Below are 18,058 nucleotides of genomic sequence, written 5' to 3'. Positions count from 1 at the left end.
GCTTGCCCTGTGCTGGAAGGTCAAGTAAGTTGGTGACTTGGTGACAGGGGAGCCGATGACCGAAGCCCCGATGAACGGTGGTCGTAGCTATAATGGTCCTAAGGTAGCGAAATTCCTTGTTAGGTAACTTCCGACCCCCACGAAAGGCGTAACGATCTGGGCACTGTCTTGGAGAGAGACTCGGTGAAATAGACATGTCTGTGAAGATGCAGACTACCTGCACCTGGACAGAAATACCCTATGAAGCTTCACTGTTTCCTAGGATTGGCTTTGGGCTTTTCCTGCGCAGCTTAAGTGGAGGGCAAAGAAGGCCTTCTTCTGGGGGGCCAGAGCCATCAGTGAGATACCACTCTGGAAGAGCTAGAATTCTAACCCTATGCCAGGACCTACGGGCCGGGGAACAGTCTCAGGTAGGCCTCCCCAAAGGTAATAGAGGCGTGTAAAGGTTTCCTCGGGCCAGACGGAGATTGGGCCTCGAGTGCAAAGGCAGAAGGGAGCTTGACTGCAAGACCCACCCATCGAGCAGGGACGAAAGTTGGCCTCAGTGATCCGACGATGCCGAGTGGAAGGGCCGTCGCTCAACAGATAAAAGTTACTCTAGGGATAACAGGATGATCTTCCCTAAGAGCTCACATCGACGGGAAGGTTTGGCACCTCGATGTCGGCTCTTCGCCACTTGGGGTTGTAGTATGTTCCAAGGGTTGGGTTGTTCGCCCATTAAAGCGGTACGTGAGTTGGGTTCAGAATGTCGTGAGACAGTTCAGTCCATATCCGGTGTGGGCGTTAGAGCATTAAGAGGACCTTTCCCTAGTACGAGAGGACCGGGAAGGACGCACCTGTGGTGTGCCAGTTATCGTGCCCACGGTAAACACTGGGTAGCCAAGTGCGGAGCGGATAACTGCTGAAAGCATCTAAGTAGGAAACCCACCCCAAAATCAGTGCTCTCCTATTCTGACTTCCCTAGAGCCTCCAGTAGCACAGCCGAGACAGCGATGGGTTCTCTGCCCCAGCGGGGATGGAGCGAAAGAAGTTTTGAGAATTCAAGAGAAGGTCACGGCGAGACGAGCCGTTTCTAATTAATGATAGGTGTCAAGAGGAAGTGCAGTGATGTATGCAGCTGAGGCATCCTAACAAACCATTAGACTTGAACCTTGTTCCTACATGATCCGATCAATTCGACCAAGCACTAGTCATCCATTTTCATTGTTCAACTCTTTGACAACATGAAAAAAACCAAAACTCTGCCCCTTCTGTCTATCTATTCAAGGGATGGAAGGGCAGCGGCTTTTGGTGTCCCCTCCAGTCGAAAATTAGGGCCTCACAATGAGTAGCCAATATGTTTGCTTTTATCTCATGCCTTTCTTCGTTCACGGTTCGATATTCTGGTGTCCTAGGCGTATAGGAACCACACCAATCCATCCCAAACTTGGTGGTTAAACTCTATTGTGGTAACGATACTGTAGGGGAGGTCCTACGAAAAAATAGCTCGGCGCCAGGATGATAAAAAGCTTAACACCTCTCATTCTTATTACTTTTTCAATTTGAAAAAGTAATAAGAATGAAAAAGGAAAATTTCGTCTTATTCAAAACCCCAATTATGAAATCCCTTATCTCCCACTTCACACCTCAAAACGTACTGTTCTTATAGAGCGAAAGACGCTTTCACATCTTCTTAGGCTGGGGAAAGGAAAGGTTCCCTTTTTTTAGGATACTCCGGGGAACAGATTTCCAGTGGAGATGACGGGGTGGGGCCTGTAGCTAAAAGGATTAGAGCACGTGGCTATGAACCATGGTGTCGGGGGGTTCAAATCCCTCCTCGCCCACAACCGGCCAAAAAAGGGAAGGATTTTTCCCTTTGGGCGTAAGAAAATCATGATCGGGCTAGTGGAGCCACAGTTATGGAACTTGTAAGTAGTTTGTAGAAATGGAATGGCCTTATTGTTTTATGTTTTATTAAATCAATTGAGTATGCCCTAATCTTTTAATCCCCATTTTTTTTTACGCTTCCTCAGCCAGGTTTGGAATAACGGTGCAAGTAAAGTATTATTAGCATAGCACAAAAAACCATTCCTCATCATTAATATGTTTGGTAGTGGTAATTGCTTCTCGGGAAATTTGATGAATGCATCAAAGATGCACTTGGTACTGCTAGTACTAGTATATCTAAGAATTCTTAATTGGTTGGTTTAAATAGCCTCGGACTGTCGAACAAATGAGTATCCCGAACCTACACTGGGGTATTGACGGTGATTCTCAAATATCGTAGAATAGAATGGGATACAATGAGATAGAATACAATAGAAACAAAGACAAGGGAAACGAGTTATCTACTCTTCTTAACAATCAAAGCAAACCCTTTCATTCCGAATTACAGATTTCAGAATCAATTCAATCTCCCCAAGTAGCATTCGCACCTACGACCAGTCAGTTAACAGCCGACCGCTCTACCACTAAGCTACTGAGGAACAACGGGAAATTCGATCTCATAGAGTTCAATTCCCGTTCTCAACCCATGACCAATAGGAACTCGAAGTTTCCTTCGTAACTCGTCAAATTTCTTCACAGCGGCTCCCTTCCATGCCTCATTTCATAGGGAACCTCAAACTGGCTCTATTTCATTATATTACATCCATAAACTAATTCCATTCATTTAATATCCCTATCTTTGGTTTTATGGAGATAAGAGATGTCATTTCTATTTCTAGTCTATCTATTTCTATGAATGGAAAATTATGCAAAATCGAAAATTGAAAAATTGTTATATAATAATCCAAAAATTACAATAGAAAAGAAAAAGAGAGGTTTGAGATGATTTTTCAATCTTTTATACTTGAGAATCTAGTATCCTTATGCATGAAGATAATGAATTCGATAGTTGTGGTCGGACTCTATTATGGATTTATGACTACATTTTCCATAGGGCCCTCTTATCTCTTCCTTCTTCGAGCTAGACTTGTGGAAGAAGGAACCAAGAAGAAAATAGAAGCAATAACTGGGTTTATTATGGGATAACTCATAATGTTCATGTTTATCTATTATGCGCCTTTGCATTTAGCATTGACTAGACCCCATACAATAACTGTCATAGTTATACCCTATCTTTTTATTTTAGTTCTTCGGCAATAGTCAAAAAAACTTTTTGAATTATGGATACAAGAATCCAAATTCAATACGTAATTTTAGTATTCAAAGAAGATTCTTTCAGAATCTTCTTTTTCAATTTTTAAATCCCTATTTCTTACGGAGTTCAATATTCATGAGATTCATCAATATTTATTTGTTTCGATGTAACAATAAATTGCTATTTTGAACAAGTAGTTTTATTGGTTGGATAATAGGTCATACTTTTTTTATAAAATGGATTGAATTTTTATTAATCTACATACAACAAAATCTAATGTCCGTATTCAATAAAAAAAAGACATTCTGTCAGAAAAAAAGACATTATGTTTAAAATCTTTGTTATTTTCTTATTTGTTACCTGTTTATATTATTTAGGAAGAACACCTCTCCCCTTTTTTAATAAAAAACTATTAGTATTAGAAAGTAAACAAAGCAATGAAATTTCTAAAATAGGAATAAAAAAGATCAAGATATGTTACAAAAACCTCTTATAAATATTCTTTTCAATTATAAACGATGGAAGCGTCCCTTTCGATATATAAAAAATAATGAATTTGAAAACATGGTAAAAAATGAAATTTCAGATTTTTTTTTCATACATATCAACGTGATGGAAGAGAAAAAATATCTTTTATGTATCCACAAAATTTATCAAGTTTTGAAAAACTGATGGAAACAAAAATAGATTTCTTCACAAAGAAGAAAATTTCCTCTGATGATTTGTATAATGATTCGTACTATAGGAATGAAGAAAAAATAAACAAATTGAGCAATGAATTTATAAATCGCACAAAACTGATAGATAAGAAATTGATTTCTCTCGATATATTCGAAAATAGAATTCGATTTTGTGATGATGAAACTCAAAAAAAATATTTAACTAAAAGAAAAGATCCTTTGTTAAATGGACCCTTCCGTGGACAAATAAAAAACAGTTTTTCAACCTCAATACAACATGAAAATACTTACAAAAAAAAAATAACATTTTTATAAAAAAAATTCAAGATATCTTTCTTTATAATAAGATTTCTAAAAAGAATAATAGTAATTCTCCAAAATTAGAGGAAAATAGAAAAACATTTGATAAAAAATTATTAGTAACTACATTTCTTTTTAATCTAATCAGTCAATTTTCATTACTATCAAGCTTAAATTCACACGTACCTTATTTATTTACAGAACCTGAACAAGTAAAAATGAATTATAATTATGACGCAGAAAAAAAACAAATAATCCAAATATTATTTGATGCAATTACAACTGATTTGAACGAAAAAAGAAAAGTAAATCGAAAGAACACTACATTTATTAAAAGAAACGAAATCTGTAAAAAAGTACCTCGGTGGTCATACAAATTGATGGACGAATTAGAACAATTAGGTGGAAAAATTGAAGCAGATAATTCACAAATTCGTTCTAGAAAAGGCAAACGTGTAATCATTTTGACTAATAAAGATAAATTTTTTAAAAAATACAAGACTTATCGTGATCGTGGCGATACTGAAAATACTGAACAAAAAACCAAATTGGCTTTAAGACGTTATTCCCAACAATCGGATTTTCGGAGAGATATAATCAAAGGATCTATCCGTGCTCAAAGATGGAAAACAGTTACTTGGAATTTTTTTCAAAAAAGGGTGCATTCGCCGCTTTTTTTGGCTAAAATTGAAAAATCAATATTCTTTTCTTTTCATAGTTTAAAATCAATGAAAAGATTTTTTATGTTAAATATTTGGATTCGTAAAAAGACAGAATTTCAAATTTTAGGTTCTATAGAGGAAAAAACAAAAAAAAAAGTCCAAAAAAAAAGAGGAGGAAGCAAAAAAGGAAAATGCAGAAAGAAAATGTATAGAAATAGCAGAAGCCTGGGATAGCATTATATTTGCTCAAGTAATAAAAGGTGTTTTATTAATAACCCAATGCTTTATTAAGAAATATATTCTATTACATTCATTTATAATAATTAAAAATACAATCCGTATACAATTTTTTCAAATTCCAGAATGGTCTGAAGATTATATGGATTGGAAGAGAGAAATATATATTAAATGCACGTATAACGGCGTTCAATTATCCGAAAGAGAGTTTCCGCAAAAATGGCTAACAGATGGGATTCAGATAAAAATATTATTTCCTTTTCGTCTAAAACCTTGGTATAAATCTAAAATACGATGCAATGAAAACAAAAAAAAAAATCAAAGAAAAAAAAGAACTTTTGTTTTTTAACAGTTTGGGGGATGGAAGTCGAATTGCCTTTTTCTAGTTCCCCGAAAAATCCACTTTCCTTTTTTGACCCCATTTTAAAAGAACTAAAAAAAAGAAAAAAATTGAAATTTTCACTTTTTTAATTCTAAAAGTTTTAAGTGAAAAATTAAAACTATTTCTCAATATTGTAATAGAAAAAGCAAAAGGGATCATCCAAAGTATTCTTGAAATTATTAGAAAAAGTATAGGATTCCTCACGAAAAAAAAAACAAGAATTTTTAAATTTAAAATATTTTTTATTAAAAGGAAACCCCCAAAACTCGATGAATTGAGCGAAAACAAAAAATATTCAATAATTTGGAAGAATAATTCAATGATTTCTGAAGCAACCATTTCAATTCAATCGATAAAGTCGAAAAATTTTTCATTGAAAAAAAATCTATAAAGGATCTCAATACTAAAAAAAAGTAGTTATTAAAAAATAGAAAAAATGAAAAAAAGAAGAAAAGAGAAGAGGACTTAGAATTCCTGAGACAAATATTCATTTGAAGAAAAAAATTTATGATAGTAAAAGGATAGAATTCGAAAAAAAAAATTTGCAGATATTCCAAAGAAGAAATATTAGCTTAACTAAAAAATCACATTCTTTTTTTCAATTTTTGATGAAAAAAATATACATAGATATCTTTCTATATATCATTTGTATTTCAAAAATCCAGCTACAACTTTTTCTTGAATGAACAAATTTTTTTTAAATAAATGGCTTTATGATAATGAACCAAATACAGAAAGAAGTTATAAAACAAATCAAATTATAATTCCCTTTCTTTTAAAATTACACAAATATTTTAATAATAAGAATGCAAATTCACATAATTATTTTGATGTCTCCTTTTTGTCACAACCATATGTATTTTTAAATTTGTTACAAACCCGAATTATTAACATAAACATATATAAGTTAAGACTTCTTTTTCAATCTAATAAAAAACAAATATGAAAAATGAAATAAAGGATTCTTTTTTTTTTAGCACAAGGAATAGTTTATTCTAAAAGAAAACAAAATAACCTGCTCAATTCTGAACTAAATCAATGAACAAATTGGTTAAAGAATAATTATTATCAATATAACTTATCTAACAGTAGCTAGTCAAAATTAGTATCACAAAAATGGAGAAATAGAATCACTAAATGTGGTGTAACTCAAAATAAAAATTTAACCAAATGGGATTCATATGGAAAAAGCCCATTAATTCTTTACCAAGAACAACAAGGAATCACATTAAAAAAAATAGAAAACAATATAAATACAATCTTTTATCCTATAATTTTATGAATTATGCAAATAAGAAAGACCCATATATTTATCGATATAGATCCCTATTTCAATCAAATAGAAACACAATGATTTCTTCTAATTACAATACTTATAAAAAAGACTTATTTGATAGAATAAGTAATATTTTTTATCAAGAATTATATAGCAGAAGATACTATTATTATAAATCCGGATAGAAAATATTTTGATTGGACGAGAATCAATAGAAAAATACTAAATCGTTCCATATGCAATCCGGAATTTTGGTTCTTTTCCAAATTTGTGATATTTTATAATACATTTAGGGGTAACTCGCAAATTATACCAATAAAATTACTTTATTTACATTCTCTTTTTTTACATTCTAAAGGAAATAAAAATGTTAGTGAAAATAATATTACTAGAAAGAAAAAAAATAGATGTTTTTAGAACATCGAAAAAAAAAACCCAAGAATAATCTGGAGGCAGAACTTCAATTCTTAGTAAGAAATTTTTTGAATTTCCATTTAAACTGGAAAAATTTCTTAGGTAAAAACATATTTAACAATGTAAAAGTATATTGTCTCCTTATTAGATTGACAAATTTAAGAAAAATTACTATAGCCTCTATTCAAAGAGGAGAACTAGGTCTAGATATTATGATGATTCAAAAATAGATGAATTTAACTCTTTCAGGCTTAAGGAAAAAGAAAAATAATAAATTTAGGAAAAAAGAACTATTTGTTATCGAACCAGTTTGCCTGTCTAGAAAAAATAATAAACAATTTTTTAAGTATAAAACGATGGGTCTTTCATTAATTCATAAGAATAAACGCAAAATTTATAAAAAATACTCAGAAAAAATTCATGTTAATAAGAAATTTTTTGATAAATACATTACAAGAACAAAAGATCAAAAGATAATAGAAAACAAAGAAAACGAGAATTTTAATTTAGTTGTTCCTGAAAACATTTTATCTGCTAGACGTCGTAGAGAGTTGAGAATTAGAATTTGTTTAGATCCAAATAATATAAATAGTATGCATAGAAACACAATATTTTATAATGAAAATAAAGTCCAAAATTGTTTTAAAGTTTTGACTAAAAAAAGAAATGAGAAAGAGGAAAAAAAAACTAATGAATTTCAAAATTTTTCTTTGGCCAAAATATCGATTAGAAGATTTAGCTTGTATAAATCGTTATTGGTTTAATACCCATAATGGAAGCCGTTTCAGTATAGTAAGGATACATATGTATCCGCGTGTGAAAATTCGTTAATCTAATTTTGTCTTCTATTTAGCATATGTATCTATCTATAGATAGATACATAGGTGTATCTATCTATAGATAGATACATAGGTTAAGAAAATACACATATTTTGGTATGACATTGATTTTAATTTAATGATGTATACATTAAAAAAAAGCATTAACAAAATTATCTTTTTTATCTAATGTAATGTATACAATTATTTTTTATATATCAAACTAGTATCCTTTATACTATATCTATTTAAATTCTCTATTTAAATTGGATTGATTTCAGTTATAAAAAAATTTAGATTTCGGATTTCTATCAAAAAATTAAAAATGAGTGTCATTCTAATTACTGATCAATAAAAATATCTATAAAAATCGAGGAGAAGGAAAAACTTATTTTTTATGGTAAAAAAGTCATTTATACCTGTTATTTCACAAGAAAAAAAAAGGAAAAAAACCGGGATTGGTTGAATTTCAAATATTCAAATTTACCAATAGAATACGAAGACTTACTTCACATTTTGAATTGCACCGGAAAGACTACTCATCCCAAACAGGTTTACGTAAAATTTTGGGAAAATGGCAAAGATTATTGTCTTATTTGTGAAAGAAAGATGGAATACGGTATAAAAAATTAATCAATCAGTTTAATATTCGGCAGTCACAAATTCGTTAAAATGAAGAGTAATTTTCAATTATTCGATTTATTAGATCTTGAATTTGGATGAACTTTTTTTTAAGCGATTCATAAAAGAATAAATCGAGCAAAAACCTATGAATATCTCAACGAAAAGAAAGGACTTCATGATAGTCAATATGAGGCCTCACCACCCATCAATGCACGATGTTCTTAGACTTATTGTTACTCTAGATGGTGAAGATGTTATTGATTGTGAACCGATATTGGGTTATTTACACAGAGGAATGGAAAAAATAGCGGAAAACCGAACAATTATACAATATTTGCCTTATGTAACACATTGGGACTATTTAGCTACAATGTTCACAGAAGCAATAACTGTAAATGAACCAGAACAGTTGGGAAATATTCAAGTACCTAAAAGAGCCAGCTATATCCGAGTAATAATGTTGGAGTTAAGTCGTATAGCTTCTCACGTACTATGGCTAGGACCTTTTATGGTAGATATTGGTGCACAAACACCTTTTTTCTATATTTTCAGAGAAAGAGATTAATATATGATCTATTTGAAGCTGCCACAAGTATGAGAAATATCATAATTTTTTTCGTATCGGAGGGGTAGCGACTGATCTACCTTATGGTTGGATAGATAAGTGTTATGATTTCTGCGATTATTTTTTAACAAGTATTGTTGAATATCAAAAACTTATTACGCGAAGTCCTATTTTTTTAGAATGGGTTGAGGGCGTTGGTGTTGTTGATGTAAAAGAAGTTATTAATTGGGGTTTATCAGGACCGATGCTTCGGGCTTCCAGAATACAATGGGATCTACGTAAAGTGGATAATTATGAATGTTACGAAGAATTTCATTAGGAAGTTCAATGGCAAAAAGAAAGAGATTCATTAGCTCGTTATTTAGTTTAAATTGGTGAAATGATAGAATCCATAAAAATTATTCAACAGGCTTTGGAAGGACTTCTCGGCGATCCATATGAAAATTTAGAAATCCGTTGCTTTGGTAGAGAAAAAGAGCCAGAATGGAATGAGTTTGAGTATCAATTTACTAGTAAAAAATCGTCTCCGAGTTTTGAATTGGCAAAACAATAACTTTATGTAAGAGTTGAAGCCCCCAAGGGAGAATTAGGGATTTTTCTAATAGGGGATCAAAATGGTTTTCCTTGGAGATGGAAAATTCACCCGCTCGGTTTTATAAATTTGCAAATTCTTCCTCAATTAGTTAAAAGAATGAAATTGGCCGATATTATGACAATACTAGGTAGTATAGATATTATTATGGGAGAAGTTGATCGTTGAAATGATAATTGATTTAACAGAAATACAAGATATACATTTTTTTTCAGATTGCAATTTTTAAAAGAGATATATAGAATTCTTTGGGTATTTATACCTATTTTTATTTTGATATTAGGAATTACTATAGGTGTACTAGCAATTGTATGGTTAGAAAGAGAAATATTTGCAGGGATACAACAGCGTATTAGACCTGAATACACCGGTCCTTTTGGAGTTCTTCAAGCTCTAGCAGACGAAACAAAATTACTTTTTAAAGAGAATCTTATTCCATCTAGAGGAGATATTCGTTTATTTAGTTTCGGCCCATCTATCTCAGTCATATCCATTATAATAAGCTATTCAGTAATTCCTTTTGGCTATGACTTTGTTTAATCTGATATGAATATTGGTGTTTTTTTATGGATTGCTATTTCGAGTATTGCCCCCATTGGACTTCTTCTGTTAGGATATGGGTCAAATAATAAATATTCCTTTTTGGGTGGTCTACAAGCAGCTGCTCAATCAATTAGTTATGAAATACCATTAACTCTATGTGTGTTATCGATATCTCTATGTGTGCTTCGGTGAGACATAAATTTTTTGATACTATTTCTTATAAGCCTCTCCTTATATTTAAAGTACAAAAAGAATCTATAAAGAATATATATATATATATATATATATATATATATATATATATATATATATATATATATATATATATATATATATATATATATATATATATATATATATATATATTCTTTTCGCATTTGGATTGAATAATTGAATCAGATAGTTATATGAGTGCAATAAAATAGCTTTTTTTGAATATAATTTATAGAAGACTCTATTACTTATAGAGAAAGTATGATGATTTCAAATTGCGGTAAAAATATTGAGTCTAATTTTCTGTGTATAAGAATAAGGTGAAAAAATCAATGAAATTCTAGAATTAGATTCTATATATTATATTCTATGTATAAAGTGGTTGTTTTTCCCAAGATTTGTTGATTAGTAATCTTGTCTTGAAGCGGACGCAAAAGACCAACCTTTTTCAAATTTTCAATATCATTTGTATGAATTAGCATACATATATTAACAAAATTAAAAAAAGGGATTAATATAATAAAAAAAATTAATGGATGGCTAGAAACACCAAAATACACAAAAGATTAGTAACGTATATTTTTGTTTTAAATTATCCAATTTACGTATAATATAAAAAGAATACTAAAGGGGACTTGAAGTTGGTAGAAAAAATAAGGCAGTACTCCCCCCAATTCCGATCTAGAGTATACTTCCATCCATTGATTGAATAAATAACTATCAGGAACAAAATAATCCTTTAATTTTTTGAAGTCCCCTTTTGCTTGCACAAAAAGGAATAAGATAAAAGGTAAAAGTGATCTCCTTTTTCTTTTTTGTCTTATATACTCCATATTTTTGGAGATAATCATAATTTAAAAAAAGAACATCTAATTATTTTTCGGAATCGAAAATGATGTGGGAGTTCTTGATAATTTTAAAAGAGTATTTTATGCAAAAATGAACTTAAGTTATTACTCAACAAATTTAATTTTGAATTTTTTAAAGGATAAGATCAATTCAGAAGTACCTATTGTATTTTTTTATTTATCTAAAGAAATTCAATAAATGTGCAAATGTTTTTATATTTTAAATAAGTGTGTATTCATTTAAATTTTTTTTTAGAACAGACGAAATTCAATGGGTCTAATTCAGAACCGTCCGAGAAAATAGAATCTTATCTATCTTAGGGATATATCAAGGGAGAAATAATCGACCGGGTTCTTATATTTTTTTAAGGCTTTAAAGGATCCGTATGAGATGAAAATCTCATGTACGGTTCTGTAATAGAGATGGTAACAATAATGTCATCACCGACTAGGATTATCTAACAGTTTAAGTAGAATTGATATAGTTGATGCACAATCCAAATATGGTTTTTGGGGATGGAATTTATGGCGGCAACCTATGGGTTTCCTCGTTTTTCTAATCTCTTCCCTAGCAGAATGTGAAAGATTACCTTTTGATTTACCAGAAGCGGAAGAAGAACTAATAGCGGGTTATCAAACCGAATATTTCGGTATAAAATTTGGTTTATTTTATGTTGCTTCCTATTTAAACCTATTCGTTTCTTCCTTATTTGTAACAATTCTTTATTTTGGTGGTTTAAATTTCTCTATTCCGTACATCTTCGTTTCTAATTTTTTTCAAATAAATAAAACATACAGAATTTTTGTAACGATAATTGGTATCTATATTACAGTAGTTAAAACTTATTTATTCATATTCGTTTCTATCACAACAAGATGGACTTTGCCTAGCTACGAATAGATCAATTATTAAATCTTGGGTGGAAGTTTCTTTTACCCATTTCTCTTGGTAATCTATTATTAACAAAGTCGTCTCAACTGTTTTCACCGTAAAAAAAATGTGGACCTTCTATCTTCAAAATTCAGAACTTGTTTTAAACAAAAGAAAGAAGAAAAATATTCAGAGCTATTCACGATATGTTCCTTATGGTAACTGAATTCATAAATTATAGTGAACAAATAATACGAGGTGCTAGATAGATTGGTCAAGGTCTCATGATTACCTTATCTCACGCAAATAGGTTACCTGCAACTATTCAATATCCTTATGAAAAAATAATCTCATCAAAACGTTTTCGCGATCGAATACATTTTGAATTTGATAAATGCATTGCTTGTGAAGTATGTGTTCGTGTCTGTCCTATAGATCTACCCATTGTTGATTGGAAACTAGAAACTGATATTCAAAAAAAACGGTTGCTTAATTACAATATTGATTTTGGAATCTGTATATTTTGTGGTAATTGTATTGAGTATTGTCCAACAAATTTTTTATCAATGACCGAAGAATATGAACTTTCAACTTATGATCACCACGAATTGAATTATAATCTAATTGCTTTGGGTCGTTTACCAGTATCAGTAATTGATGATTATACAATTCGAACAATTCAAATAAAATGATTTCAAAATTCTTCACAAAAATAATTGAATTTCTCTATATATAGAATAAAAAAAAAAGATATTCTATTTTTTTGAAATGACTCTTTGGCATAAAGAAAAGAATGAAATTACATTGATTCTATAACAATTGTACCTAATAACAATTCACATATCTTATCTTAGGATTTTGTGAATTTCTATGCACAGATAATTTTCGTATTTAACAAGTTTTTTTCCTGGTCATATCAATAAGGTCATGAAATTTCTATTTATCTTTTATTTTACATATAATGGATTTGTCCGAATCGCTACATGATTTTATTTTAATCTTTCTTGGATCAGGTCTCATATTAGGAAGTGTAGGAGTAGTATTGTTTACGAATCCGATTTTTTTTGCTTTTTCATTGGGACTAGTTCTTGTTTGTGTATCTTTATTCTATATTTTATCAAACTCCCATTTCGTAGCTGCCTCACCGCTACTTATTTACGTGGGCGCTATAAATGTTTTAATAATATTTGTTGTGATGTTTATGAATGGTTCGGACTATTACCAAAATTATCATGTTTGGACCGTTGGGGATGGAATTACTTTGATGGTTTGTACCAGTATCTTTCTTTCACAAATAACTATTATTCTAGAGACATCATGGCACGAAATTATTTGGATGACAAGACCCAATCAGATATGTACATATATATATATATATATATATATATATATATAATTGGTTTACCAATTTACTAGATTGAAAATGTTTAATTTTTTGTGTTCAAGGATTATGTTCCAATGTCACATTCAGTAAAGATTTATGATACATGTATAGGATGTACTCAATGTGTACGAGCCTGCCCAACAGATGTATTAGAAATGACACCTTGGGACGGATGTAAAGCTAAACAAATTACTTCTGCCCCAAGAATAGAGGACTGTGTTGGTTGTAAGAGGTGTGAATCCGCCTGTCCAACAGATTTCTTAAGTGTTAGAGTTTATTTATGGCATGAAACAACTCGAAGCATGGGTCTAGCTTATTGATACGTTTCAAAAAGAACCGCATACAAGTACTTTTTTTTACTGGCAAAAACCCGGGCTCAAAATATTTTTTTATTTTGAGCCCGGGTTTTTGTAGTCTAAGTATATCTTATTTTTATCATGAATTATTTTCCTTGGTTCACAACAATTATAGTTTTGCCAATAGTCGGAGGTTCTTTAATTGTCTTATTTCCCCACAAAGGAAATAAGACAATTAAATGGTATACTTATTGTACATGTTTATAGATCTTCTTCTAATAACCTATGTATTTTGTTATCATTTCGAATTAGATGATCCACTAATCCAATTGACAGAAAATTATAAATGGATCCATTTTTTTGATTTTTACTGGAGATTCGGAATAGATGGACTCTCTCTAGGACCCCTTTTATTAACGGGATTTATCACTACGTTAGCTACGTTATCAGCTCAACCGATTACTCGAGAATCTAAATTATTCTATTTTCTAATGTTAGCAATGTATAGTGGTCAACTAGGAACATTTTTCTTCTCAAGACATTTTACTTTTTTTCATCATGTGGGAATTAGAATTAATTCTCGTTTATCTACTTTTATCTATGTGGGGTGGAAAAAAACATTTGTATTCAGCTACAAAGTTTATTTTGTACACTGGGGAAGTTCTATTTTTTTATTACTGGGAATTCTGGGTATGGGTTTCTATAGTTCTAATGAACCAACATTAAATTTTGAATCATTAAGTAATCAATCATATCCCATGGCACTGGAAATAATCTTCTATATGGGATTTCTTATTGCTTTTGCTCTCAAATCACTAATACCCTTACATACATGTTTACTTGATACCCATGGAGAGGCGCATTACAGCACTTGTATGCTTTTAGCCGGAATATTATTAAAAATGGGAGCATATGGGTTGGTTCGAATTAATATGGAATTATTATCTCACGCTCATTCTATATTTTGTCCCTGGTTAATGTTATTAGGTTCCATTCAAATAATCTATGCAGCTTCAACATCTCTTGGTCAACGCAATGTAAAAAAAAAGAATAGCTTATTCCTCGGTCTCTCATATGGGTTTCTTAATTTTAGGAATTGGTTCTATAAGCGAGACAAGGCTGATTAGGGCTATTTTACAAATAATCTCTCACGGATTTATTGGTGCTGCCCTTTTTTTCTTGGCAGGAACTAGTTATGATAGTCCACGTCTTCTTTATCTCGACGAAATGGGTGGAATGGCTATCCCAATGCCAAAAATGTTCACGATTTTCACTACCTTATCGATGGCTTCTCTTGCATTACCAGGCATGAGCGGTTTTGTTGCAGAATTTAATGTATTATTGGGAATAATTACCAATCAAAAATATCTTTTCATCACAAAAATACTCATAACTTTTGTAACTGCAATTGGAATGATATTAACTCTTATTATTTATTATCTATCTTACGTCAAATGTTTTATGGATACAAGCTTTTTAATAAACAAAATTCTTATTTTTTTGATTCGGGGCCACGAGAATTATTTATTTCAATTTCTATCCTTATACCCGTGATAAGTATTGGCATTTATCCAGATTTTATTTTTTCATTTTCGGCTGACAAGGTTGAAGCTATTCTCTCTCTTTTTTTATAGATAGTTTTTGGGAATAAATGAAAAAGAAAAAAATAGAAATCAATCCGATGCACAATAAAAAAATGGATTTCTTTTTGTATTTTCTTAATTACATAAAAATGAAATTGAATTCTAATTGAATATTTTTGTTCTTTGTGAGAACCCCTTGAATCAATATTACATTACTTGATTCAATGGGGTCTTAATCATTTTATTGGGAGTTTTTTTCTTATTCTATAGAATGTTCCCAATATTTGTGAATTTTTTTGAATTAATTAGGTGTAAATGAACGATAACTATGTAGTCCTATTCCTAAAAGATTTATCCCTAAATAACATATCCAAATTATAAGAAAGCCCATGAAGGCCACTATTGAAGAATTTCTATATTCCAATTTTTTTATTTTTTCTAGTATGTAAATAAATTGTGAAAATAGTCCAAGTAATAAAAGCCCAAGTTTCCTTTGGATCCCAATTCCAATATGATCCCCATGCCTCATTAGCCCATACTGCTCTAGATATATTACCTATTGTTAAAAAGATAAAACCTAGATTAATAGTACGGTAACCCCAACAATCCAATTGTTGAATAAATTGATATCTATAATAATTTCTATAAGATGAATAAAACGAAAAAGGAGTTTGTTGTAAAATATTCTTTTTATCATTCATATTCATATATTTGATTTCAGCAAAAGAAAAGGATTCATTAAAAAAAACAAAGTCTTGCTTTTACCAATAATTTGTATGAGTTCTTGAAATGTAATGACTAAAATAGCCACTGATATTAATGATCCACATAAAAGAGTTGTATAACCCAATATCATCATACTTGCGTGCATCATTAACCAATGGGACTGTAAAGCAGGCACTAATTTTAAGGATTCATGCATTTCGGTTAAAAGACCCGAAGTAGCGAAGCCTTGGGTAAAAAGAATACTTGGTGTTATTATTGTATTGAAATAGTCATTTTTTTTTGTTTTTTGAAGCAAAGAACCATATAAAAGATAGAAAAAGTCCATGAAAGAAATATTAAAGATTCATATAAATTACTAAATGGTAAATGGTCTGAAAAAATACAACGAGTAACTAACAATCCTGTGATACAGAAAAAGGTTATTATGATGCTTTTTTTGAACAAATTGTATAATCCTATGATTTCATTGCCTAATAATAAGGTTATCAAATGAATTGAAATTAAAATAGATACGACCGAAAAGGATATATGAGTTAATATATGCTCTAAAGTGGAAAATACCATATAAAATGAAAAAATAGAAATACTTGGAATAGAAATAATAATTCTTTATAGGAACTTTTTTTTAGAAGATAAGATACTGCTACTCGGACTCGAACCGAGATGCTCTAGCACTGCTTCCTAAGAGTAGCGTGTCTACCAATTTCACCATAGCGGCTTACTCGAAACCATAATAACCCAATTTTAGTCAATTGTCGAGATTCAAAGAATCAATTAAAACACAATATTTGTTTACTAAACATTCAATAAAATAATTTTAAAGAATTCTACAAGAATCTATTAAATATAGAATGTAAATATCCTAAATTCATAACTGAATCTTATATTCTAAATAAATTTTATATTCATATTTTTGTATTTAAAAAAGAGTCGTTGAATCCAGTTAATTGAAATTATTCTAACGTTTATATTTGTTACAAAAAAAGCTTTTTGAATTTCCTGTAAAAATAGATTGCCCTAATGAAAAAGCTTTTAATGCTGTAAAATATCCCTTCTTTTTCCATAAAGTTTTTCGATTAAGTTTTTTTGATATAGACGTGCGCTTTTTTGGAACTGCCATAGAATTAGTATAGTTTTTTATTGTTATAGAATTTTATGTGAAAGACATTTTGCGGTAAATTAAAATTAAGTTTATCTCTAATTAGACATATATTTTATATATTTGAATTTCCAATTTTTTATTATATTTATAATAAGAATATAATACTTTTTAGAAAGTTTTCCCCAAATCGCTATTTCTTATTGTAATAAAAACTGAATTAGTTAAGTTAAATTTAATGAACTAAACCAATGTTCAAAAAATATTGTCCAAAGAGTCAGAATAATGAATAATCAATTATTCTATTTTATTAAATTCTATCTTTCTTTGTTATTAACTGAAACCATTCCTTTACTTTACAGAAAAGATAAAAGAAAAACCTAAGAAACCAAATTCATTAGAATCCTAATTTTTTTTCTTTATTGTATGGAATATACACATCAATATTCATGGATCATACCTTTTATTCCATTCCAGTTCCGATGTTAATAGGAGTGCGACTTCTACTTTTTCCGACTGCAACGAAAAATATTCGTCGTATTTGGGCTTTTCCTAGTATCTTATTGTTAACTATAGTTATGATTTTTTTCGCTTGATTTGTCTATTCATCAAATCAAGAATAGTTCGTTTTTTCAATATGTATGGTCTTGGACCATAAATAATGATATTTCTTTAGAGTTTGGGTACTTGATCGATTCACTTACTTCTATTATGTCAATATTAATTACTACGATTGACATTCTCGTTCTTATTTATAGTGATAATTATATGTCTCATGATCAAGGATATTTGAGATTTTTTGCTCATCTTAACTCTTTTTAATA

The 18,058-nt window shown here is 30.3% G+C and overlaps 1 pseudogene; it reads left to right on the top strand.

The window, feature by feature from the left end:
* LOC146886289 (25S ribosomal RNA) overlaps positions 1 to 974 on the top strand; it is a 2,686-nt pseudogene extending 1,712 nt beyond the window's left edge.
* The last annotated feature ends 17,084 nt before the right edge of the window (positions 975 to 18,058 follow it).

This window comes from Vigna unguiculata, chromosome 5, assembly GCF_037176805.1.
Source record: "Vigna unguiculata cultivar grain cowpea cultivar isolate G323 ecotype 2 chromosome 5, ASM3717680v1, whole genome shotgun sequence".
Classification (NCBI taxonomy): Eukaryota; Viridiplantae; Streptophyta; class Magnoliopsida; order Fabales; family Fabaceae; genus Vigna; species Vigna unguiculata.
The sequence above is the reverse complement of the archived record's forward strand: the minus strand, read 5'-3'. Positions and strand labels throughout refer to the sequence as shown.